The sequence below is a fragment of the Lissotriton vulgaris genome, chromosome 2_2 (genome assembly GCF_964263255.1).
Source record: "Lissotriton vulgaris chromosome 2_2, aLisVul1.2, whole genome shotgun sequence".
NCBI lineage: Eukaryota > Metazoa > Chordata > Amphibia > Caudata > Salamandridae > Lissotriton > Lissotriton vulgaris.
In genome coordinates, this window is record NC_141688.1 from 181,240,150 (window position 1) to 181,247,866 (window position 7,717).

At 46.6% G+C, this 7,717-nt stretch overlaps 1 long non-coding RNA gene across 1 annotated transcript; it reads right to left on the bottom strand.

Annotated features, from left to right (window-relative positions):
- Positions 1-5,054: 5,054 nt before the first annotated feature.
- Positions 5,055-6,215, bottom strand: LOC147729200 (uncharacterized). The gene is made up of 3 exons (XR_015309207.1): positions 6,128-6,215; positions 5,356-5,419; positions 5,055-5,187 (listed from the first exon to the last, which is right to left on the bottom strand). It is a non-coding gene; the product is annotated as an uncharacterized LOC147729200 (long non-coding RNA).
- Between the last annotated feature and the right edge of the window lie 1,502 nt (positions 6,216-7,717).

The following is a 7,717-nucleotide window of genomic DNA, read 5'->3' on the forward strand; positions in this document are numbered from 1 at the left end:
AGGCATCTACCTGCGCAGCCACTTCGCCGCCACTTCAGACCCTCAGATTCCCTTTGTGGTCCGGCTTCCACGGCCACCTTCAGAATGCAGTTAACCGCTACAGAGGAAACACTTCTTCCAAGTGTTTTTTATTCAATACAATCAGAAATCCACTCACCTGGTGCACTCAGGTCGATTGCGAGTTCTCCACTGCCGACTCCTAGACAAACCGGAATACAGTCTGTTCTTCTCTCAGGTTAAGCCCGTAGGAATCCCGTGCAGGGTCTTCAGCAGCTGGGAAGGATACTGGGCTCGAGAGTGGAATTTCTTGTTTTTGTACCACCAAACGGGTGTTTCAAATCAGGATTCTCTTTCCGTCCACCCACTCGGCCAGAACTCCTCCCTGCCCCTTCTAATCCTGTTTACAGGAGGGGACGACCCTATTGCGGAGTCCCGGCGGAGTCGCTAACTGAAGGAACCAAAATACTATACTACTGGACTATACTCACCAATAGCCCATATACCTTATTCAGAAATAATAAGTCAGTCGGCAATGGAGAAGGTTCAATTGTTTATTCTGCAGATACAGACCCTGACAGGGGAGCCTCAGTCTACACGACCCTCGGAGGTGCCCAGAGGAGACTGCCTACGTACAAACAGGGCAAAGCATATATACGTTTTACACACAGTACAATATAACCTTACTAGGAAAGATACAACTTGTCAGTGAGCCAGCAGGAAGACCCATATAAGGCACAATTGATTACTGGTAGCTAAGCCTAAGCTATTCCGGGGGCAGGTCAGCGAGGCGCCTTCCTTTCTATCTGTAGCTCGGAGAGTGCAGAAACAGGCTCTGCTAGAATGTGCGCATCCCACAAGAAGGGCAGGTGTGACCTTGTGTTTCCCTGAGCTACAAACTAGCAAGTGGAGCAGACAGCCAAGTCTGCCATCATGGTTTTGTGCAGAAAGCCTAATCACGTGTTTTCAGGGAAACACTACTTAACACAGAGAATCGAAACAAGTTGGCTCTGGTCACACCAATAGGTTTAGACAACACTGAAGTTAATCGTTCCCTACTATAATAATATAGCGTGATTAATGCAAGGCTAACGTGCGGTTATAGGATTATATTGTAAATATTAGGCCAATAACATGTATTTATCGTATTTATATCCCATCAGTGACAGTGTTCTTATTAGTTTTCCCCTGTGTTGCATTGTTTTTAGCAGCTTGTGCCTTATGTTTACTGCCCCCTGCAAGCCCCCTTATCTTTTTTAACCCCTGGTCCTTGTATGTTAGTGTGTTTTGACTTGTGCTTGGCCTTCTGCCCTCTTGTAATAACCCTCGAGCTATCGCTGTTTACACTCTGGGCTGAGGCAGAGATCAGGATTGGACTTAGTGGTGAATCAGGGGACTCATTGGCTGTGGGAGACTCTAGCTGGAGAAGGGGATTGGGACTGGACTCATTTAAAAAAGAGGTAGTGGTCATAGATAACCTTGTTGGGATTGGCAGGGACTCAGAAAGTACGTTGCCCCTGCTAGGGGCAATGTCTTGAATTGCTGGAAGATGATTAACCCCAGGAAGAGCTGCAAAGGAAGGTGCCATTAACGAATCCTGGGAATTAATAGTAAGCGTTGATGAATTGGTGCGGGGGAGAGGGGGAAGAGCCCTAGCTGGGAGGGAGAGGCTGCGTTCGGTATGTTCGATAGCGTTAGTTTTCTGAAGCATGCGGTCAATACCTGTCAGGCTGGGTAGTGGAGGGTTTTGCAATGCCTTTTGCTTTAAGGCGGGGACAGGTATCGCACGGTTATTCTTCTCCATTCTTTACTGCTGTTAGTACAGGATAGGTAATAGTATTCTGTGTTTTTAAGTTGCAAGAAATTACAATATATACAGATTTATGATGTTGTCAATATGTAGTGGTAATTATTAGTAACCAGTACACATGCTACAGGTGCAAACCAAAGACACAAAGCAGGGGTCAGAGAAGCAAAGAGCGGAGACCCAAGGGGGGTGGCCCGACCCGGCCTCTTCCGGGCACTAACGGTCACAAACGGTCCCACCCTTGTCCCGAGCTTCTCCTGGGACGCTCCTGTGACGCAGTTTGATTTTAAGCACCTCCTGGCGTGTAATCCCCGGAAGCGGGGCCGCAAGGGCACTTGGTAGATGAAATTCTTTGCCCCCTCGGTCCCCCCCCCACTGCGGCCGCGCTGAGATTGAAGAGCTGCGGCGGCGGGGAGAGACAGGATGTGGCGGTGGGCAGCTGGGCAGAAACGCAGGTCTCAAATTACTTCCCCGACCGTGGCAAGATGCTGCAGGCAGGTAGAGTCTATTTTCTGGCTGGATGGCGGACAACCGGCTTCAATTAAATGCCTCTAAGACCGAGGTCATTATTTTCGGTAAGGAAAGTGGTCTATGGGGAGATCAATGGTGGCCTACTGATCTTGGCCCTGTGCCTACCCCTGTGAGTGAAGTCAGAAACCTCGGGTGTGGTTTGATGACAAGCTTTCATTTATCTCCCATACCAAACGCGTGGCTGGCGTATGTTTTGGTACTTTGCATTGTCTGAGACCCATTTTTAAATTTTTCAATGCTGAGACAAGACAGATCATGGTCCAGGCTCTGGTTCTTACCAGACTGGACTATGCCAATTCTCTGTTCTTGGGTCTAAATCAGGCCGAACTGTCCCGTCTTCAGAGAGTTCAGAACGCGGCTGCTAGGATGCTTGTCGGCCTCCCGAAATTTGTCTCAGCTCGCCAAACCATCCGGAATCTTCATTGGCTTCCAATTGAGCAAAGAGTTAAGTTTAAAGCCCTCTGCTTAACTTTTAAAATTCTTAATCTAGCCTCTCCCCCGATCCTTTCACAGACTATTCGGCACTATGCTCCTGCTAGAGCTCTTCGCTCCGCTGGATTGAACCTTTCCATTGTGCCTCGCTTTAAACGGGCTAGAATGGGTGGTCGCTCGTTTTCAGTGCTGGCGGCTGCCCTTTGGAACTCTCTTCCAGCCCCACTCCGTTCAATCCCAGACCTGTTTCTTTTTAGGAAGACCTTGAAGACCTTCCTTTTCTCCACAGTCTAGTCTGTTTTTCTGTCTGGCCTTCTCATTCGTGTTGTGTTATTCAGATCTCCAAGCGCCGGGACGCCTCTTAGCTGCGGCATCCGTGCGCTATATAAAAAATTAATAACATAACATAACATAACATAACATAATTAAGTACCCGCTCCACCAGGGTTGCAGTTTGATTTTAAGTGCCTCCTGGCGCGTAATACCGGTAGCGGGGCCGCAAGGGAACTTGGTAGATGAAGTTCTATGCCTCCTCGGTCCCCCCCCCCACTGTGGCCGCACTGAGATTGAAGAGCTGTGGCGGCGAGGAGAGACCGGATGCGGCGGTGGGCAGCTGGGCAGAAACGCAGGTCTCAAATTACTACCCGACTGTGGCAAGATGCTGCAGGCAAGTAGAGTCTATTTAATTAAGTCCCCGCTCCACCGGGTTGCAGTTTGATTTTAAGTGACTCCTGGCGCGTAATCCCCGGAAGCGGGGCCTCAAGGGCACTTGGTAGATGAAGTTCTTTGCCCCCTCGGTCCCCCCAACTGCAGCCGCGCTGAGATTGAAGAGATGCGGCGGCGGGGAGAGACCGGATGCGGCGGTGGGCAGCTGGGTAGAAACGCAGGTCTCAAATTACTTCTCCGAACGTGGCAAGATTATGCAGGCAAGTAGAGTCTATTTCATTAAGTCTCCCAGTTGGACAGACATGATGGCCTTTCCCTGCATTCTTTGGATTTTGACCATGCTCCCCTCCAGGCCACTGAACACACTGGGACCCTCCGCATGTGCAGCTACACTGCATTCTCGGAGCCTGCGGCGTCTGGGACCAGTACTGGCCCCTTTGCACTGGCCCATCTGCAGTGTGGGAGAGCTACCTTCCCCAGACAAGGTCTGTATGTCTTCCCCCTCCATGTCACCTGCTGATGACTCCATTTCCATTAGTGGGGCAACAACTTGCCTCCTGTCTGTTGTGATGCAGGTGTTGTCACAGGCAGTGATGCAGGCATTTCTGGGGATGACAGTAACAGAGGGGATTGTGTACGTTCTGGGGACGCCTGCGACTCTGGAGGCATTTCTGTGTCTTGGGATGGTGGCTGTGTACTTGGTGCACCTGTGTCCTCTGATACATTCTGTGCACTTGGACCTGGCTCCGGACTGTCATCCCTCTCCAGTGCCGTACCTTCAGTCTCCCGGGAACACCTGCGAGATGTCTCACCTGTGGACATATGAGCGTACATTAGCTAAGCGCTACTGCCTCACAGCCACTACAATTAAATAATTTTCACTTCAACAATGTACATGTTGCCTGCGCTTCATTCTGCCAGGAATTATTTCCCTAACTTGGTGGTTGCTGTGCTGTATGTCATGGCCCTTCATTTACTGACTACATGTCCCATAATGCAATGCTCCTGTATAGTGCTAGCTGTACAGGACTGGGTTCACTTAGCCACATAGGGTAAAGGGAAGGATGATGGTGTGGGGGGGATTGCTGTGCATGCGTCTTACATTTTCTGCAGGCAGCTCTGAATGATCTGTCCACATCTTCCAGTCATTACACAAGAAATACCTAGGGGTCAGTGAAAATACTGTCGCTCAACTGCAAAGGTAGATCTCAGAACCACACAGGCACCAGGAGTGGAAAAACAGACCATACAACCAAAGTGAAATAGAAGTGAGGGTTCAAAAGTATGGGCTAAAAATTCCCATCAGAAGCCACTCTGTACCGCCCTTTGTTACATCATTTGGGTACTCCTTGCCCAGGAGATAGATGAGAACAGTCCTTTAGATGTAATAGTGACTGTCCTAAGATGTAAGGGGAAAATGTGTCAATAAAGGGTGGTTTAAAGATTCAAAGTTAAGTGTGACTACTGAAAAAAAGCAGTGTAAAGAAATTAAGTGATAAAGGTAAAATTGGATAAAGCTAGGTGGATATGAAATTTTTATTGTGTTCCCCTAGTTGTCCAAGATTAAAAACAAAGTGAGAACAGATTTGAAATAATATCTGTAAGTAGTGACGGTCAACATGTTTCAGCAAAACTGGAATATTTCCAATGCATTCGTCAGGACCAGATGTATATTCAACTACTGCTTTATGTAAGCGAAAAATTAATAAAATCAAGATATCACCTGTGTTTCAGGTCATACGTTCAACCACATACTGTTGTCGCAGTGTGAACCCAGCAATGGCAGGAGCATGAAAAGTGAAACAAACAAACAATTACATCGTAAATGACGCATTATGTCACATACTACAGAGAATGTCTTTATATTTAAATCACATCCTTTTGTGAGCAATATACAATTTACGCTTGTTTACACCACTCACCCATTAGTTGTGGTTGAAATGCCTCACCCCACCTGGCAGCAGCTAAGGTTTTTGGAGCACCGCTCTAAACCAAATTAAAGAAACAATAATGACAGTCTTTATATTCCATTAGTTGTAAGTAACTTGATCTATACTTGCAAGGATGAAAAAATGCAATTCATCATTTGTCACCGCTTATTCCATTGTCAAAAGGTATACAAATATTGCATACTATATAGGTGGAAGTAACTCTTCTTGCGTTGTTATGTTACCCCTAGACCATGAACTGTAGTTATGAAGCCAAACGAGTTTTAAGGTTAATAGGATCTATTGTTAACCTTATTAGCAGTAAAATGCTGCTAATCGGCATGTGAATAACTAAGAGAAGCGCCAGTCAGACACTCAAGTGCCCACATCATATCACATGGCAGTTTCTTCATGTCGTTTTTAAATTGACGGCGTGTTCAGACTTCACTAACACCCCAAAATTCGGAGTCTCACTGCCCCCAATATCTCTTGGTAATGGAGCCTCCACTGTAAATAGAATGAGCGCTGGAACAAGGCGATTTGCTTAGACTCATCCCCCATTGCCCGAACAGTACGAGCGCACTCGTATGTAGCGCCAGATGGTTACCGGCGGCAAGGCTCGGATGACTAGCGAGCATAGCCGCGCCCATTAAGAGCTGGAGACCGCGCGCATAGCCGCGCCGATTAGAAACGAGCAAAGTAACGCGACCGCATTCGCGCGCCTCCGCATCCATAATGGAACCAGCGCTGAGTCGCGCTAACTCACCTCTCCGTCGGTGTCTCCCGGCAGTCTTCTGGGCTGTCTGGGGGGGCACCGAAACGAACCATAGCCGCCATTTTAAACGAAACAAAACATCACCCACTGCATCACGTGTATGCCGCAATGACATGACACGTGATAATTCTGGGTAATGTAGTTTCGAGACCAAAAGCGGCCGTTTGTGTCGTTTTTCGAGTGTGAGCTATGAACAGAGGATACTTATGTGTCGTTTTTCAAGTATGAATTATAAACAGAAGATCGTTATCTGAATAGTTCCATCTGCATAATATCCCAAGCGGTATCACAATAATTAACTCAGGGATACACATGTAGTTGCGTATTTATGGAAAAAACCTCGCATTCGAAATGCCACTGCACATTTATAAAAACAAACACCTCAGTGTTTCTTAGACCCTGTGGACACAATTAATGTAGCGTATGAGTGTAAGGGTGTAGACCCGTAGTGGTGCTCACTACATTTTTGGCATGTAAATACACTCAAATATAATCATCCAGCACAAATGCACATGTGTCAAATCAGGACCAACATGTGTTTAAAGGGACATCCATGGGATTGGCTCGTTCAATCCATCCTTATCACTATTGATCTTATAAACCCACTTTTGTTCCAATCTGAACAGGAAATTCCCTACATCAGTACATGAAGGAGGAATCAGAGGTTGTTCCAGCACAGTCCATTCAAAATCATTGGGGCCATGTCCCACCTCTAGAAAATGAGCCGTTAGACGAGTCGCTAGCTTACGACATCGTATCGTACTCTGATGTTCTTGGATCCTTGTTTTAATCCTTCTTGTTGTCATGCCAACATATTGTTTTCTGCAGGGGCACGTGATAAGGTAAATTAAATTTTCGCTATTACAGTTGGTAAAGCGGAGTTGTACGCAAGGCCTGTTTGTTCCAATATCAACTGAGGATGAGTTGTTCCTCAGAGGGCACACTGAGCAGACACCACAAGGATGGTGTCCCTGTACTGCAGGTAAATCCCATAGAGTCCCCACTTGTCTGGGTCCTTTAGTCTTGGGACGAGTGTGTACTAACTGGTCTTTGAGACTTTGTCCCCTTTTAAATGCAAACAAGGGTGGAAGAATTTTGTCATTTCCTGTATTTAATATGGACCAGTGCTTGCGAATGATCCTCTGGACTTGGTTTGACCTTGTGTTAAAAGTGTTAACAAAGGTAATACGATCCTCCTTCTCCTTTGGCGGATGTAGTTCAAGGAGGGACTCCCTGTTATTATTTGAGGCCCTCTTCTTGGACTGACGGATTATCTTTTTGGGGTATTTCTTCTCAAGTAGGTGTTCCTCCAGTTTTTTTGAATGGACCATGAATGATTCTTTCTTAGAGCAGTTTCTCTGTATCCTGAGAAATTGGCCAAAAGGTAAATTATTTCTAAGAGCCCGAGGATGGCAACTCTCATAGTTTAGCAGAGCATTTAGTTCTGACTCTAATCCATTAGTAGTGGCCAAGATTTTTATATCCAGGAACGCCAGTTCTGTTTTATCATATTCAATGGTAAATTTCAGGAATGGGTTATTTGTGTTAAACCAGCGGTGGAAGGTCAATAAATCTGCCTCA